The sequence below is a fragment of the Toxorhynchites rutilus genome, chromosome 3, assembly GCF_029784135.1.
Source record: "Toxorhynchites rutilus septentrionalis strain SRP chromosome 3, ASM2978413v1, whole genome shotgun sequence".
NCBI classification, from domain to species: Eukaryota; Metazoa; Arthropoda; class Insecta; order Diptera; family Culicidae; genus Toxorhynchites; species Toxorhynchites rutilus.
Genome location: NC_073746.1, coordinates 188,409,785 through 188,429,438, shown reverse-complemented (window position 1 = coordinate 188,429,438; position 19,654 = coordinate 188,409,785). Strand labels below are relative to the sequence as shown.

The 19,654-nt window shown below is 39.0% G+C and overlaps 1 protein-coding gene across 1 annotated transcript in view; it reads right to left on the bottom strand.

Moving 5' to 3' along the window:
• The window catches only part of LOC129774930 (gamma-aminobutyric acid type B receptor subunit 1), a 111,979-nt gene extending 101,713 nt beyond the window's left edge, over nt 1-10,266 (bottom strand). The window contains exon 1 of the mRNA XM_055779024.1: nt 10,113-10,266. The gene's annotated coding sequence lies outside the window, so the exon portion shown is untranslated. The remainder of the gene's footprint in view (nt 1-10,112) is intronic.
• Between the last annotated feature and the right edge of the window lie 9,388 nt (nt 10,267-19,654).

Genomic DNA, 19,654 nt, shown 5'->3' with positions numbered 1-19,654 from the left:
CAGTTCTTCTTGGAATTGAAAATTACATTCAAGCGAAAGAGTTTATTTTAACGTTTTCTATCCATATAATATTGCAACCAAATACAATTGGTTTTGTGATTTTTTAATCAAGTGCAATTAACAGGTGGTTAGCATTAACCACTGGTGGTGGACTTCGAGAAGAGTCCGGAAAGATATCGCTTATGCAAATAATCTGCCAGTTTCCCTTGGCATTGAAAATAACATGCAAGCGAAAGAGTTTATTTCAATGTTTTTTTTATGTTTTTCTGCGACCAAATACATTTGGTTCTGTTATTTTTCAATCAAGTGCAATTAGCAGGAAAGCTTCTGAAGATTATTCTTCCCCATCAGTAGGATATTTTCATATCCAATATTGGATGCATAAAACCTTGTACCTCCAACGTAACGCTATCGTTTTCGAAGTCCCCCAAATATTCATTTATTCTTTCATTCAGAATGGATTCAGATTCAACTTCAAACAAATGATCACTAAATCAACGATAGTCCTACGTCACCGTTGCGGTTATACCATAGATATAACCCACTTCCTGTTTTTTTCGATAGAAAATTTTGACCTTCTCACATCTGCTTTTCGATTCGTGGAGCTGTACATAAAAGGTATAACTTATTGTATGGTATGGAACTAAAAAAAACTATTATTAAAACATTTTATTTCCAGGCTTGAAACCCCAGTGGCCGAGTGGTTAGCGTCTCACATTATCATGCCGGGTGTTCAGGTTCGATTCCCGTTCTAGCCGGGGGATTTTTCGTCGTAGAAATTTCCTTCGACTTGCACTGTGGTCACGCGTATTCAAGAGCTTGCCCCTCGGAATACATTCAAGGCGTGTTATTTGGCTTAAGAAATCTCAACTAAGTATTAATAAATGACGCTAGTTAATGCATACGTTGAGACGGCAAAAGTTACACAGGGAACGTTAAAGCCATTCAAGACATATAGGTTAGCTCTCACTTTTTTTTGAATTGACTCAGTTATAGCATATGTTCTATTTCAGGTTTAGTCAGAACCATCTCGAACAATTTTTTGGATATATCCGATCAAAATCTGGTTCAAACAACAATCCAAATGCTGTGCAGTTCAAGGCATGCTATAATAGATTACTTCGGCACATTGAAACAACGGGTTCTGTGTACGCGAACTGCACAGATCCTTATATTACACCACTTTTAAATTGTTCTGAGCCTGCGGCGAATCAACCTAAACAACCAGAAATTTTAAGTTATGGTTCAGAGGACTACGAAACTGGCAAAGAATAGGTAACGATAATTTCACTTCGTATGCGATTTCAAACCAACATCGAAAGACTTACAAAACAAGCCCATCCCAAAATTGCAAAGTGAAGCGATTTTTTTTTAAAGTTGAGTGGGTTATATCTATGATACAACCGCAAGGTTGACATGGGACCACCGTTGTCTTAACAAGCATTTGTATTGTATTCATTAAATTATCGATTGAATGAAACAATTTTCGAATTCAATTGAATTTAACATATTTGATTTGTAAATAAAAAATTCGAACAGTTGCCATCTAAGATCAATTCATGCATTGTAGTAGATTAGGTTCTTTGTTACAGGTAAATTTGATGACCGTCCTATGATAGGATGCCTAGGACTACAAGAATATGTGAATGGAAGAATTGTCAAACGATCATTCTCAGTTTGGAAGTACGTTTCAGAGAAACATATGCCGGCTTACACAAAGTCAAGTGAGTACAAAAGTACTCGCAGCTTGCATATATTTGAAAAGCGTATTCCCCCAGACACATTGATTTTGAAGTCCGTGTTAGAGAAATACAGCTCGGTGGGAACAAAAATACCCCCAACTTGCATATATTTACAAATCAGATTCTCCCAGGCACAATGATTTTGATGTCCGTGTTAGGGAAACACAGCTCGCTGCGAACAAAAATACACCCTACTTGCGTGTATATTTCCATAATGGAATTTCCCAGGCACATTGATTTTGAAGTCCGTATTAGGGGAACAACAGCTCGGTGGGAACAAAAATACCCCCTACTTTCATGTATATTTCCAAATTGGATTCCCCCAGGAACATCGAATTAGATGGCTGTGTTGGGGAAACCGTAAATCGGACCAATCAAAACGAGGCAGTTAGGGCGTTTAGATAACGCTTGATATTTTACAGTTATTCAATTGTTTATCTCATGAAAAATAACATGTTTTTAATTGTGATAGACGCGAAGAAATATTTCCTATCAAATGCAAACATCTTTCAGGTCAATTAAGAAATGTTCGAGTTATAAGCATTCGAAATCTTTCATTTTTTTCCTGCATGTTCTGTGTTTAGGTTTCCATTTCACCCCCATATACTCCGGTTAGATGTAGTCCCACGAAAAAACGAAAATAAAGCTTATTTTAGGACATATTAGATGTGACCACCCCTTTTTTTCGATAACGCGTTTTATACGGTGAACAAAATTATTCATGCACAACTCTAACATCACGACTTCGATGCTGTTGAAAATCCGAGTTATTTCTTTTTTAAGTTGCTCCAAATTTCGTGGTTTAATAACATAGCAACGGTCCTTCACGTTCCCTCAGAGGAAGTAATTGACGACGAGAATTGTTGAAATTCTTACCATAAGAGGACAAAGTTTCATTAAGATTTCAGTTGCTCGAGTAACACGATTTCATTTAAAATACACGTTCTTGTAAATTGTACATCTTGACACTAAAAACCATCCGATCAGACTGAACGAGTAGCCGAATATTATCGTCCCGAAGTGGGGAATGCAGTGTTACCATCGACGGAGCGAAAACAAATTTTTATAAGGAGCTATTCGATTTTTTTTGCGTGAGCGTTCAATCTGGAAACCCTGTGTTTCCAAATAGTTCACAACACACAACATTCGCAAAAACTTTATAATGGTGAGTTCATCAATCATTACCAAATCATCATCAGACACAATTTCAGTTTAATATTATTTCATAATTCGCGAGAAAACGTATTACTCTATTACATAGAATACATATTCGTTCCATACAAATGATTCACAAATTTCTACATAACTCGAGGACTAATCAAGCGAATCAAGCCAAATTTGGCATGTGGAGGTTTTAGGGGACACAAAACGTTTCTATGGTGAATCGACACTCCTCCCCCCTCTCTAGAGGGGGGCTACCATACAAATGAAACATAAACTTCTGCATAACTCGAAACCTAATCAAGCAAATGGAACCAAATGTTGCATGTGGAGGTTTTAGGGTGCAATAAATGTCTATATGGTGGTTAGATACCCCTTCTCTCCTCTCTAAGTGGGGGGCTGCCACAAAAATGAAAAAAAAAATCTGCATAACTCATGAACTAATCGAGCAAACGGAAACAAATTTGACATATGGAGGATTTATGGGCCAATAATTGTTTCTATGGTGGTTTGACAATCCTTACCCCTCTTTAAAGGGGAGTGGGCTGAATAACGCGAGAATTATTCAAGCAAGTGGAATCAAATAGGGAATATGGAGGTTTTAGGGATCGATGTGCTCCCTTGGCCGAGTGGTTAGCGTCACAACTAACATGCCGGGTGTTCGGGTTCGATTCCCGTTCTGGTCGGGGGAATTTTTCGTCAAAGAAATTTCCTCCGACTTGCACTGTGATCACGCGTATTCTAGAGCTTGCCACTCAGAATGCATTCAAGGCGTGTTACTTGGCATAGAAATCTCAACTAAGTACTAATAAAAATGACGCAAGTAATACTACGTTGAGACGGCGAAGTTCCTCTAGGAACGTTAGTGCCATTGAAGAAGAAGAAGAAGGGATCGATAAACGTTTCTATGGTAGTTCGACAATCCTTCCATCTTCCTGAGAGGAAGGGGGCTGCCTTACAAAAGCAAATAGAGCCAAATTTGGGATATGAGGGTTTTTGGGTGCGAGAAATGGTGATGGTATGATACCCCTCCCTTCTCTGGAATGGAGATTGGGTCCCGTAAAAAAATACACATATTTCAACCAAACATGACAATTGAAAATTTTCGGAAAACTCTAAAGGAAAATTCGGAAAATTCAATTCGCATAGGTTCGACAATTACATAGTGACAAGCGTTGTTAGTCAATTTGTTGTTTGCGCTAACGAAATTTAAATGTATTTTGATGTGATAAAACGCACTCCTATATCTTCTTCCATCTATATAAATAAAAATGTAAGGCAAAAACTGTTGGTAAGCGGAAAACCCGAAGAAGGGATGGTCCGACTTTAGCCTCCTATATTTTGTTGTATTCGTCTCTTCCCGTAGATCAATATAGTGGAGAGAAAAATCGGAAAAATTTCGGAAAATCCTGAAGGAAGGTCGGAAAACTCGGAAAATTGAATTTCCACATGTTCGAAAATAACATCATAATAAGCGTTGTTAGTCCATTCAACGTTTGCGCTATCGAAATTGATCTTTGTTCGTCAGTGAAAATGGATTTTCAGGCGAAATAACGCATTTCCATATCTTATGTCTATATAAATAAAAATGTAACGCAACATATGTTGGTAAGCGTAAAACCCGAAGAAGGGATGGTCCGATTTGAGCCTTCGTATTTTGTTGTATTCGTCTCTTCCCGTAGATCAATATAGTGGAAAGAAAAATCGGAAAATTTTCGGAAAACTCTGAAGGAAGGTCGGAAAATTCGGAAAATTGAATTCCCACATGTTCGAAAATTACACTATAATAAGCGTTGTTAGCCCATTCGATGTTTGCGCTATCGAAATTGATCTTTGTTCGTAAGTGGAAATGGATTTTCAGGCGAAATAATGCATTTCCATATCATATATCTATATAAATAAAAATGTAAGGCAACATCTGTTGGTAAGCGGAAAACCCGAAGAAGGGTAGGTCCGATTTTAGCCTCCTGTATTTTGTTGTATTCGTCTCTTCCCGTAGATCAATATAGTGGAGAGAAAAATCGGAAAATTTTCGGAAAACTCTGAAGGAAGGTCGGAAAATTCGGAGAATTGAATTCCCACATGTTCGAAAATTACATTATAATAAGCGTTGTTAGCCCATTCGATGTTTGCGCTATCGAAATTGATCTTTGTTCGTAAGTGGAAATGGATTTTCAGGCGAAATAATGCATTTCCATATCATATATCTATATAAATAAAAATGTAAGGCAAAATCTGTTGGTAAGCGTAAAACCCGAAGGGAAGGTCCGATTTTAGCCTCCTGTATTTTGTTGTATTCGTCTCTTCCCGTAGATCAATATAGTGGAGAGAAAAATCGGAAAATTTTCGGAAAACTCTGAAGGAAGGTCGGAAAATTCGGAGAATTGAATTCCCACATGTTCGAAAATTACATCATAATAAGCGTTGTTAGTCCATTCAACGTTTGCGCTATCGAAATTGGCCTTTGTGCGTAAGTGGAAATGGATTTTCAGGCGAAATAACGCATGTCCATATCTTATGTCTATATAAATAAAAATGTAAGGCAACATCTGTTGGTAAGCAGAAAACCCGAAGAAGGGAAGGTCTGATTTTAGCCTCCTGTATTTTGTTGTATTCGTCTCTTCCCGTAGATCAATATAGTGGAGAGAAAAATCGGAAAATTTTCGGAAAACTCTGAAGGACGGTCGGAAAATTCGGAGAATTGAATTCCCACATGTTCGAAAATTACACTATAATAAGCGTTGTTAGCCCATTCGATGTTTGCGCTATCGAAATTGATCTTTGTTCGTAAGTGGAAATGGATTTTCAGGCGAAATAATGCATTTCCATATCATATATCTATATAAATAAAAATGTAAGGCAAAATCTGTTGGTAAGCGGAAAACCCGAGGAAGGAATGGTTCAATTTGAGTCATCTATATTTCGTTGTATTCGTCTCTTCCCGTAGATCAATATAGTGGAGAGAAAAATCGGAAAATTTTCGGAAAATCCTGAAGGAAGATCGGAAAATTCGGAAAATTGAATTTCCACATGTTCGAAAATTACATCATAATAAGCGTTGTTAGTCCATTCAACGTTTGCGCTATCGAAATTGGCCTTTGTGCGTAAGTGGAAATGGATTTTCAGGCGAAATAACGCATGTCCATATCTTATGTCTATATAAATAAAAATGTAAGGCAACATCTGTTGGTAAGCGGAAAACCCGAAGAAGGGAAGGTCCGATTTTAGCCTCCTGTATTTTGTTGTATTCGTCTCTTCCCGTAGATCAATATAGTGGAGAGAAAAATCGGAAAATTTTCGGAAAACTCTGAAGGACGGTCGGAAAATTCGGAGAATTGAATTCCCACATGTTTGAAAATTACACTATAATAAGCGTTGTTAGCCCATTCGATGTTTGCGCTATCGAAATTGATCTTTGTTCGTAAGTGGAAATGGATTTTCAGGCGAAATAATGCATTTCCATATCATATATCTATATAAATAAAAATGTAAGGCAAAATCTGTTGGTAAGCGGAAAACCCGAGGAAGGAATGGTTCAATTTGAGTCATCTATATTTCGTTGTATTCGTCTCTTCCCGTAGATCAATATAGTGGAGAGAAAAATCGGAAAATTTTCGGAAAATCCTGAAGGAAGGTCGGAAAATTCGGAGAATTGAATTCCCACATGTTCGAAAATTACATCATAATAAGCGTTGTTAGTCCATTCAACGTTTGCGCTATCGAAATTGACCTTTGTGCGTAAGTGGAAATGGATTTTCAGGCGAAATAACGCATGTCCATATCTTATGTCTATATAAATAAAAATGTAAGGCAACATCTGTTGGTAAGCGGAAAACCCGAAGAAGGGATGGTCCAATTTTAGCCTCCTGTATTTTGTTGTATTCGGAAAATTTTCGGAAAGCTCTGAAGGAAGGTCGGAAAATTCGGAAAATTGAATTCCCACATGTTCAAAAATTACATTATAATAAGCGTTGTTAGCCCATTCAACGTTTGCGCTATCGAAATTGACCTTTGTGCGTAAGTGGAAATGGATTTTCAGGCGAAATAATGCATTTCCATATCATATATCTATATAAATAAAAATGTAAGGCAAAATCTGTTGGTAAGCGGAAAACCCGAGGAAGGAATGGTTCAATTTGAGTCATCTATATTTCGTTGTATTCGTCTCTTCCCGTAGATCAATATAGCGGAGAGAAAAATAGGAAAATTCGGAAAATTGAATTCCCATATGTTCTACAATTAGCTAAGCGTTGTTAGTCCATTTGATGTTGGCGCTAACGAAATTGATTTTTGTTCGAAAGTGGAAAAGGATTTTCAGACGGAATAACGCATTCCTATATCTTCTATCTATATAAACAAAAATGGAAGGCCAAATGTGGTGGTGTGCCCTAAACCCGAGGAAGGAATGGTCCGATTTGATCTGTCTTTATTTTATAATATTCTCTGTATCAAACATGTATTCCATGCAACGGAGAAACATGTTATTTCCAAATGCTTGAAGAATCTTGAACGAGAATTGTGTCTGAAAATAATTTTATATTATAAGGATGAATTTTTGTAGAAGTACTAGATAATTTATAGCGAAAGGAAATTGTAAAGGGTCAAAGGGTAATCAATCAATGAAGAGTTCAGTGATTGGACTCACTAACGTTTACTTAGTAAGAAAACGTGGATGTTTGAAAGTATTCAAATCAAAAAATCTATTTCGGGCGGGACGAAGTCCGTTGGGTCAGCTAGTCTATATAAATAAAAATAGATCGCCAAGTGTGTTAATAAGAGCAATTGAGCCAGAATTGTGTCTGAAAATAATCTGATATTATAATGACGAGTTCTGATAGAAGAAATATATTTTTTAGTAAAATGTAATTTTGAAGGGTAGATTAGAAGATCAATCAATGAACAATTCTGTGATTGAACTCATGAACGTGCGCTTAGTAAAAAACGTGAATGTGATAACGAAAAATTAATTTCGAGCGGAACGAAGTTTGCCGGGTCAGCTAATATAGTATAATAAACATGTAATGAAGTATCACGAATTGTGCTTAATCGTCTTGATTTACTTTTGTATAGTTTTCAGATGGCTGCAGAGTGGTTTTCACATTTTGAGCCACCTGGCAGTATGTTACCCGCATAGATTTACACCAGCTTGAGAGCTTGGCAGTTCTCGCGAGTGGCAGTGGACCGGACCCGGGCTCTGAGGTCAATCTAACGAGGATAAGGAACCGAGGCGGCCCTAAGGCGCCAAGGTGGCGCCATCCGAGTCGATCGCCTACCCGCCGTCGGAATCGAGGACTCATCGCAAGCAATCATGTGTTAGACTAATTGCCGTTTTGTTTGACGTTCATTGCAATTCAAAACTATTGTACCATGATCTGATGAATTTTCCACACTTAAAGGTATTATGGTTTGGCCAACTAGCTATTTTAGGAAACGTGAGGTTAATAAAATCATCAGACTTTTTTCCGTGTGGAATTTATACCCATGAGTTTTTTTGCGCTTCAAATATCCTGAGTAGTAGACTTTTGTAACATTGTACTTTTTTCTTTGAGGTTTTTTCCGTTGGGGTCATTTACTTTGTATTTTTTGTTCCCGGGAATTATAGAAAACACAAGGAATAAGCATTTATTTGGATAAACAAAACTGGGTATTAAATTGAAAGCTTTCGTTTCATCCTTCAGTCTTCTAAGATGAATATAAAATGAATCAACGAATCTCGTTGAAATAAAACTTTTAGAGTGAGGTATTTATTTCATTAAAAAAATCACATACGTGTAAGTTGTAAGTGCAATCAGCAAAACAAGCAATTCCATTCACGATACAAATCACTTATTTTCAGGATATGAAATGATGACAATAAGAAAGATTTTACAGAAGTATAGAACAGAAGAACCATTGGCCCAGCGCCGAAAAATCAACACCAATTACGAGGTCGTTACGGGAAACGAACTCGCCATATATCGATATACATGAAATCAACCAAGTTACCTTGCTGCCAATCGGGGAAGGTCATTAGTAAACATAGGCCGTGTGCATGCTATGAAACGGAAAAGTGATGATTCTTTCGATTCCAACTGTGAACCTACGAGTATATCCCCTCCTGTTAGAACCGCCAGCATTGCCACTTTCAGCACCCAGTGTGAAGCTTAGCATCAAGTGCCATCAAGAAATGAGGAGAGCTAGTATTGCTTACACCGATAGTACCTTGGAATCCTCGCCGGAGCCCCGCTTGATTCTCCAGCATTGAACTTGCTCACCTCACATACACTTCCTCTGGGACTAATTTGAATAGAAGATGTACTTGGCACACAATGATGGCCAGCCTTGAAGAAGTTAGAAATAAGTTTCAAAGAGAGCGAATAATGCATCGATGTACTCATTTTCTCTGGTACTCACCAACACAGAGGGATGTCTGGCCAGAGGCTGGACAGTTAGAAGTTTCGCATGTATTCCGTGAATCAACACAGGATAACTTTTACTTCTTTCTATTTCCGCTGATATCATATGGAAGGCAATTGGGAAAAGCTCTAATATAGGAGCAATGTCAAGCTTATAAGAGAATGAAAGTTCCTGAAATGATGCTCACCACACATCAATTTTTGAAACATCACTTCAGTGGGACTTTTTGATACATTGCTAGGTCTAACAGAACCACTGCCAGTCAAATATCACATAAGCCCTAATTGCTAATTATATAATGTTTGCTTAACCTCCGATACGTCCGATGTTCTGCCAAAAAAGCTCAATAAATTCCGAAAACACATTTTTCGTAGTGAATAACTTGAGAAAAATTTCATACCATGCCACTGATACGAGAATAAATGAGAATAAATTTGCCCAAGTCTCATTGAAATTCAATAAATATCTAAACGTTTATCCTCAATCATTATACATATTATATGTATTTCCGTGCTTTTTATTTACTTTTCATTCCAATCCCAAAGGGGTGATATGATCAAAATATTACACTTGCATCCTTCTTGTCCTGTTGTTCTTCACAAAGCAACACAAGCAAAAACCCGACTTGTTTATATAACCTTTGGGAAACTGTGTAAAACTCTTACAATACACTTCTTATATGACTGTTTTCATACGTGCATCAATTCACTTTGAACACAGTTGGGCTGATTTGGAAAAACGCCATGACGTCGACAATCGTTCAAAAAGCTCGATCCCATCATTTGGTCGATCCATCCACCACTATTTACTTACCGCAAATAAAAAACGCCTATCTCATGATTTGTAAAAAATCAGGGTTTTTCATTAGCATTAGCATATTATCACTTGCTACACCTTCCCGTTCCAACAAATTTAAATATTCTTAAGACTTGACAACGTTCCGAACCCCTGAACCACTGCGTTAGGAGACTCAGAAACGACTAAATGTCACCCAAAGTAACCAATGTATATCACCATTCACTCACTATTGAAGGATGAAACAAGGACATGCGCCTCGCAGTCAAAACAAACACCAGAGTAATGTTGTGGGCCGACATGTGATTCTAAACACATGGGTGAGAGTGCCAACTGAGTGCCATTTGATGCTTTTTCGCTCTCTATTTTCCGGGATTCTGGATCCTATTTCGCTTCTATGACTGGATGGTTACCGCTATCAGTGCTAAAGACGTGTATCCTTTTTCTTACATATTCAGCGGTACTTTCGATTTACGCCGACACCGGTATATCGTTGAACTTGTCAGCCAAGACAAGCCGAGACAAGATTTTGGCATCAGGTTTAGAATCAACCCTGGATGTAACACATGATGGACCCTGTTGTTGTGTTCTCGCCTCTCACTGATGTATGGTTTGATTCAGTAAGAATCCGGAATCACGGTTTATTTTATAGCAGCGGTCGTAGTAGGCGTATCTAAAATCTTTCGACAGAAAATTGTTGGGAAAACCTGTATATCGATGGTAAGAAGAATCCGATTTGTTTCGAAAATGTTGTGCAGGATGGCAACCGAGAGAAGAAATTCGATTTCGGATCTGTAGTTGTGAAATCGCTGAAAGTGGCTAAATCGACCGTGCATGATGTACTGAAACGTATCCGTGAACATACAACTAATGTTCGGATGGATCAGAGGGTGAGTCGTAGTGGAACTTATGATCGGATGCTGAGGTTGATGGTATTGAGAACAATAAAGACAAACACGGGACTCTCAGACTACGACAACGCCGAAAACAACAACTCAAGGATGTCATAGAGAGTCGTAGTGGAACTTATGATCGGGTGCTGAGGTTGAAGGTATTGAGAACAATATAGGCAAACACGGGACTCTCGGACTACGACAACGCCAAAAAACACAACTCTAACCAAAGTATCCGGAAAATCCGTACGCGAATAAGTTATCGTAGTTTTCGTATCTGCAAGCAACCAAACAGGACGCTGAAGTCAAACCTGGTGCCCAAAAGACTCGAAAGTTGTACAACAAAGTTTTGACGAAGTACTAAAGTGCATCCAGATGGGTGACGAAACATACGTGAAGATGGATTTTGGACAGCTCCCAGGCTTGAAATAATATAAAGCCACTCCCAGAGGAGATGTTCACATCACATTTAAGTTCATTTTCGGTGATAGATTTGCCAGAAAGTTCCTGATTTAACAAGAAACTTGCAGCCGTGGACTGAAAACCAAGGTTCTCGTTAAAAACAAGACAATGGACTCGAAAATTATAAAGAATAGTGGAGTTCTGGACAGATTTGGCAAGCTACTACTACAGTCGAGAGGTGCTTCAGTGGTACCGTAGCAATGAGGTCGATTACATTGAGAAAAACCTCAATCCTACCAATTGACCCAACTCCGCACAACCGAAAAATAGTGGGCAATTGTCAAACGGAAATTGAATAAATTTAATCAAAAAACGTTTCTTGTCGTACAAACTCTCTTTCGAGGATTATTACTGTTATAAAGAGTTTAAAAATTCATGTTTTTTTTCTTTTTGAAGTTCATACATTACATTATCAAAAAAAATATTTGGTTAGTTCTTCTGCGGCGAAAAAACGAATGCACGGGACTTCATTTTTACATGCTGCATCAGATTTTGTACAGTCGATTTGTCGACCTTCTCAGCTGCTACACGTCAGTTCGCCTTGAATTGCTGCTCTCTTCCGATGACTTTTTTTGTCTTCCGTAAGTTCCGAGTTATGATGGTCCTGTATTATTGGAGCGGGCGAAGCTATGGGATGTTGGGCGAGTTCTTATCCTTATCCTCGTCATCCATAACGATACAGTCGAATTTGGTCAACATCGTCGTTAACAACTTCCGTGTCCTTGTTTTGGCCGATTTGTTTTGCTTTTCGCCGCGGTTTGGGATCTTTACCTTTTTGTACGCCCAGCTCTCTTCTTGGCGCGTTGGACAGTGGTGTGGGACATTCCGACTCTATCTGCCACAACCCGGATTGATAAGTTTGGATTCCTCGTGTATGTCCTCTTCCCCGCTTTGGTTGTCCGTTCGACCATCGAGATGCGGTTTCTCCCCAAACACTCTAATCACTTTAGACACCGTCGTTTGAGGCAAATTGAGCTTTTTCGCTAACTGATTATGCGAGAAAAGCGAAAATTCTTGGTACGCGTGCAGAATTTTCCTCTTGCGTGAAGAGCGTGCGCCGAAAACACAGTAGCCACATCATTCTACACACCTGTGCCAACAAAAATAGGGGTTCCCATTCTTTTTGACGTGGGACTACGTCTAACCGGAATATATGGGGGGTAAAATGAAAACATAAACACTGAACATGCAGGAAAAAATGCAAGATTTCGAATGCTTATAACTCGAACATTTTCTACTGGATCGGAAAGATGTTTGCATCAATTGATAGGGAATATTTCTACGCAGCTATCGCAATTAATAAAATGTCATTTTTCATTAGATAAATAATTGAATAACTGTAAAATGTTAAGCGTTATCTAAACGCCCTAACTGCCTCGTTTTGATTGGCCCGATTTACGGTTTCCCCAACACAGACTTCAAAACCAAGCAGCGTTGGGGAAATCGGAATTGAAAATACATGAAAGTAGGGGGACTTTTGTTCTCTCCGAAATATGTTCCCTAACACAGACTTCAAAACCAAGCAGCATTGGCGAAATCGACATTGCAAATACATGAAAGTAGGGACAGCTTTTGTTCCCACCGAAATGCGTTTCCCTAACGCAGACTTCAAGTCCAAGGAGCGTGGGAAAGTTAGCATTGCAAATACATACAATTCGGGGGCATTTTTGTTCCGACTGAAATGTGTTTCCCTACCACAGACTTCAAATCCATGGAGCGAGGGAAAATTGGCATTGCTAATACATGCAAGTCGAGGGCAATTTGTTCCGACTAAAATATGTTTCCCCAACACAGGCTTCAGAAACAAGGTGTCCAGGGAAATTGGGATTGCAAATTCATGCAGGTCGGGAGTATTTTTGTTCCGACTGAAATCTGATTACCTATAAAGACTTCTAAACCAAGGTGTCTGGGGAAATCGCCATTGCAAATACATGCAAACTGCAATCAATACATACAAATGGTTACTAAGCTAAGATAGTCCCACGTCAACCTTGCGGTTATATCATAGATATAACCCACCCATTTTTTTCAAATAATCGATTATGGGACTCATGCTACGTTGAAGTTAAGCACTTTTCGTTCCACCCTTCAGGCAGAGACTATCGTTCCGTTCAATTTATTTGAAGCTTATTCGAGTTGTTGAATCGACCTAATTCTTGTATTGAGAATTTTTTTTCGAGTCTAAGTGAATGCCGTTCCCAATTGTTTTTTTGACGTAGGACTACGTCTAACCGGAAGATATAGGGGGTGAAATGGAAATCTAGGCACTGAACAAGTAGGAAAAAATGCAAGATTTGGAACGCTTATAACTCGAGCATTTCTCAATAGATCGCGAAAGTTTTTGCATCAATTGATAGGAAATATATCTACGCATCTATCATAACGAATAACATTTCATTTTTCTTGAGATAAATAATTGAATAATTGTGAAATATCAAGCATTGTCAAAATGCACTATGTGCCCATTTTTGATTGGTCCATTTTGTGCTCCTCAAATCGTACCGACCAAAACGGGCAACCAGAGCAGCAGCGAAATAGAATGAAGCACGATTGGAAAGGAAAAAGAAAAACAGGAAGTGGGTTATATCTATGGTATAACCGCAAGGGTGACGTAGGACTATCGTTGATTTAGAGATCATTTGTTTGAAGTTGAATCTAAATCCATCCTGAATGAATGAATAAATAAATATTTGGGTGACTTCAAAAACGAGAGTGTTACTTTGAAGACTCAAGGTTTTATGCATCCTATATTGGATACAAAAAACCTTGTTCTGAAGAATAATCTTCAGAAGCTTTCCTGTTAACTGCACTTGATTGACAAATCACAAAACCAAATGTATGTGGTCGCAGTATTATATGGATAGAACACATTAAAATAAACTCGCTTGAATGTAATTTTCAATTCCAAGGGGAACTGGCAGATTATTTTTCAGCAACGATCATTAGCCAGGTAATGAATACCTCGATCCCTCGCCGTTCAGCTCTTACAGTAACGATGTTGTCTTGTCGATGTCCTCAGGCGTCGTGCACAAATTACGTAACGCAAAAATCCGGATTTTGAACCTCCCCCCCCCTTTCGTAACGCAATTTCCTATCTCTAATAAACAGAAAGTAACGCAACATCTAACCCCTCCCCCCTTATCGCGTTACGTAATTTGTGCACGACGCCTCACGAAAAATGAATGGGTTTCACCACCAGAATATCATTTCAGTATGCTTTTCGTGCGTGATTGAACCGAGAGAAGGTGTGGTTTACGATGGCAATTTGGAAGGCAAACTAGAGGAGAATGAACTCTCTGAGTATGAAAATTTCGGCGGCTGAGCAATAATCGATTGAAAATTATATAATTTTGGCGATACGAAACATTTTCCGTTTTTCATGTTATGCATCCATTATTGGATACGAAAATATCCTACTGATGGGAAAGAATAATCTTCAGAAGCTTTCCAGCTAATTACACTTGATTGAAAAATTACGAAATCAAATGTATTTGGTCGCTGTGTTCGCCATATAATTAGAAAACATTAAAATAAACTCTTTCGCATGGATGTATTCTTCAATTCCCAGGGAACTGGCAGATTATTTTTCAGCAACGATTAGATCTTTCCGGAATTTTCTCGATGCTGGAGCCCTGAAAAGGGCCGTTGATTATATGCTAAGCTAATATAGCACCCTCTCCTTGGATTCGACGGACCAGCTGAATGTCCTTGGGCATGATGTGACGCGTTTCACGTGGATAGCACACAAATTTGTATCTTCGAATAAGCCTCCTGCAGCATCATAACCGCGGAACTTTGGAAACGCAAGTCGGTTTTGAAGTCCTGAGCAATTCCACGATCCAAAAGCTGCAAAGGTAGCTTGCGGATCAGCAATTCGGTCGACTTCCGATAGCGATGAATTTCATGCAAAGTTCCCGGTCGATAGCGATGTGGCTTCTTCACCTATCCTGCGGCTGGTGCGCTTATCCGAGCTGCTTTCGTGTGCCTTACCACTGAAAGACTAACCTGCTATCTGCTTGGTCCCAAACAAACGAGTCGTCACGGTGCGAGAGTAGAGTAAGAAATGAACGAAAGCAAAGGAAGCGTCATTTTATAACCTGTTTTCGAAGCTATCATTAAGCTATTGAAACAATTTTCCGACTCAATAAATAGCAATCATATAACTCTTGGACATTTTATCTTTTGTATGAAATGATTATCACTGTTCCGTTGATCCGAAGCAGAATGAATCACGCTTAAAGAAGGAATGGATTTTTTCTTGGAATTTACTCAGCAAAAATAATGCCCTTTCCCAACACTTAAAAACGACAAACGGTAAACAGTTTCATCAAAGTGATTTCTTCGATATGGGGATATATTCACTACATCATGTCATGTATTTCATATTCTTCATTATGAAATCCATATCCATGGCACCTATCGGTATCGAATTATCATCGACACCACGATTTTCGCTAAATGCTCCTTTCAGTTCGGCCTGTAAAAAACTTTGCTGTACTCTAATCCATCAAATTTGGAGCCCTGAAAAGGGCTGTTGATTATATGCTAAGCTAATATAGCATGCTCTCCTCGGATACGATGAGCCAGCTGGATGTCCTTGGGCATGATGTGACGCGTTTTGCATGGATAGCACACAAATTGGTATCTTCGAATAAGCCTCCTGCAGCGTCATAACCGCAGAAATTTGGAAGCGCAAGTCGGTTTTGAAGTCCTGAGCAATTCCACGAACCAAATGCTGCAAAGGTAGCTTGCGGATCAGCAATTCGGTCGACTTCTGATAGCGACGAATTTCATGCGAAGTTCCCGGTCGATAGCGATGTGGCTTCTTCACGCTTCCTGCGGCTGGTGCGCTTATCCGAGCTGCTTTCGTGGTGCCTTACCACCGAAGGACTAACGAGCTGTCTGCTTAGTCCCGATGAAACGAGTCCTCACGGTGCGAGAGTAGAGTAAGAAATGAACGAAAGTTTATTTCTTAATTTGGTTTACATTATAATAAAGTACTACATATCAAGTGATCAACCTAGGGTTCTACATCTTTAAGTTGCAATGTCAAGTTTTCTAATGATTTGTATCATACACATTATTCGATTGTTTCATATTCCTATTGTAAAATCATGCCTAAACTTTTCTAGTTTTTTGTTACCTTTTTTTTTACCTAAATCTAACTTATAAGATACCCTCCCCAAATTATATACATTATCCCAACTTACAATACTTATCTAACTGGAAATAAATATATCTACCCAAACCCAAAGCCGTTATCTTGTAAGGTAACGACTATGAAGTCAGGTAGCATACTCATACAGATTTTGTATTATTCCGTGTGTTGAGAGAGCGCAACTCTGTTCAAATTTCATACAATTGTTATTGATAATTTCATCCAAGGTTTTAATCCCGGCCAGCTGATGTATCTCCGAATTTCGCGTTCTGGGTGGAGAGTTTAGAATCATACGAAGAATTTTGTTTTGTATGCGTTGAAGTTTTAATTTGTGAGTTGGAGCACAGCACTCCCAAATGGGCATCGAATATGCGATAACTGGAAATATTATTTGTTTGTATACTGCAAGTTTATTCGTTAGAGATAATCGAGAGTATCTATTGATCAGGGGATACAATGACCTGATTAAAATGTTGCATCTTGTGTCTGTTTTGTCAATGTGTGCTCTGAAGGTAAGCTTTCGATCGAAAGTTAGACCCAGATACACTACTTCTGAAGACCATTCAATACTATTGCCATTAAGACTGACTGTCATATTTTGAGGAGGAACAAGCTTTGGAGTGTTCTTGTGGGGAAACAATATAACTTGTGTCTTTGCGGCATTTATGCATATTTTCCAATTATTGAAATATCCAGACAAAGCGTCTAACCCTCTTTGAAGTTTAAATCTTAGTTCTGTGATACTTCTGCCCTTGTAAATGATGGCAGTGTCATCTGCAAATAGTGACAGTTTCCCATCAGATGGGAGTGCGGGAATATCTGAAGTGTAAATATTGAAAAGAATTGGTCCCAAGATGGATCCTTGAGGAACACCTGCATTCACAATGAATTTCTCCGATGAAATATTGTTTATAGAAACATTGAACGCTCTATCAGAAAGATAATTTTTGATAATTTTTATCAAGTATGTAGGAAAACCAAAGTTCTGAAGCTTGTAAATGAGACCGTTATGCCAAACATTATTAAATGCTTTTTCAACATCAAGAAGTGCCATGGCAGATGATTTTGAAATTGACTTGTTTCGTTTGATTATGTTGTATACTCTACGAAGCTGGTGAATGGTAGAGTGGCCTTTTCGGAATCCAAACTGCTCATCCAAAAATATATTGTGCTCATCTGCAAAAGCAAGAATGCGCGTTAATATAATTTTTTCGAATACTTTCGAAAATGCTGGGAGAAGGCTAATTGGTCGATAGCTCTTTGAAGAAGAAGGATCTTTTCCGGGTTTTAGTATCGGGATCACTTTTGCCAACTTCCAACTCGAGGGGAAGTAGCCAAGTGATAGACATCTGTTGAAGACAGAAGTCATAATTTCATATAAGTTGTTACTAAGATGTTTCAACTCAATGTTAAATATACCATCGAAGCCGGGGGCCTTCATATTCTTCAACGAGCGTATAACCGAGATAACCTCTGCAGTCGAGATGATTTCATTCTCTTGAGGTACAGAATGAATATTGTCAATAGCCCTTACAGTATCATTCGCCGAAGCTTCAAATGGACTTGTAATGTTCTGGCCAAGATTGTGTGAACTAGCGAAATGGTTGCCAATTGCATTAGCCTTTTCGGCAGGTGTTATCAATCGTTCTGAATTGTCAGGTTGTAGAAGAGGAGGAATAGGATTAGACTTGATCTTGAGAATTTTAGCGAGCCTCCAAAATGGCTTGGAGTTATTCGGAAGTTTACTTATATCTTCGATAGAGGTTCCGAAGTCTAATCAAATGTTTAGTAATTGGATCAATTTGAACAGAGTCACTCACCTGAATCGTTTCTGGGATGTGGTTTTGGCGAGCCTCAATAACTGCAGTTTGAATATAGCTGACTGTTGTTTCGATATCTTCGGGAGATTCAAGAGGCTGATCGAAATCAATATTGTTGTCGATAAGCTGCTGGAATTCCACCCAATTCGCACGATGATAGTCTCGTCTACATTGTGGCCTCCTGACTACGACATTCACTCCCAATTCAACCATCACTGGGAAGTGATCCGAACTCAACTCGTTAAGGGCAATAGGATCACCGATGTGGCGATCCATGTTGGTAATGAAGAAATCAATGAGTGGGGGTTGCTGGACTAAGAATCCTGTAGTGCCCACACTGTAGATCATCGTTTAGAGTCACTCCATTTTGATTCCTCCTTTGGTTTCCCCAGGACTGATGTCGAGCATTAATGTCCCCGCCGATAACGTATTTCGACTGCCTTCGTGTTAGCTTGATGATATCGTTTTTAAGAAGCAACGCCGAGCCATCTCTGATTGACGTCTGCTTGGGATAGTAGACCGCAATCACGATAATAGGCCCAATCGATGTTGTGATTTCCGCTCCTATAGCTTCGATGATGTTGAGTTTCTGATGTTATTTCTGATGGCTAGGGCAACACCTCCTCCACCAGAACTAGTACGATCCATTCTCAATAGACGTTAATTCGGAACCCGAAGGTTAACATTCGGTTTAAGATGCGTCTCGGTAATGATAGCTACGTCGATGCTGTTTGTCACTAAGAAGTCAGTGAATTCGATGACCTTACTCTTGAGAGAGCAGGCATTCCAATTAATTAGCCTGAGAGATGACCGATCCATGGTTATAATAAAAGTGTAGCATGACTTGCACTTGTTCCTGTTGGTTGCGACAACTTCTAGTTTGTCGATCTAGTTCAAGAAACAGGGTTGCAAGTTCCTGCATGCTATAAAGCTCTTCAGTAGAAGAGGAATGAGGTGAAGGTTTTGGTGTAGGTGGTAAACCAATAGCTGCAACCTTACTATAGCTCGGTTGCTCCTTTTTTGGCTTTTCGCTAGAAGAGGCCGTTTGGGGACGACCTGTAGGAAGTGGAAAAGGAGGAAGAACAGGAATCGTGCGAGAAACCATTGGAGGGAGCTCCTTGTCAGTAAGTTCTGGAACCATCTTCCTATTCTGTGTTTTATCAGTAGCTTGCTTCCGGATACGTTTAAAATCCGTACGTTTTGTGCAGCTACGGCTGGTGGCTTGGT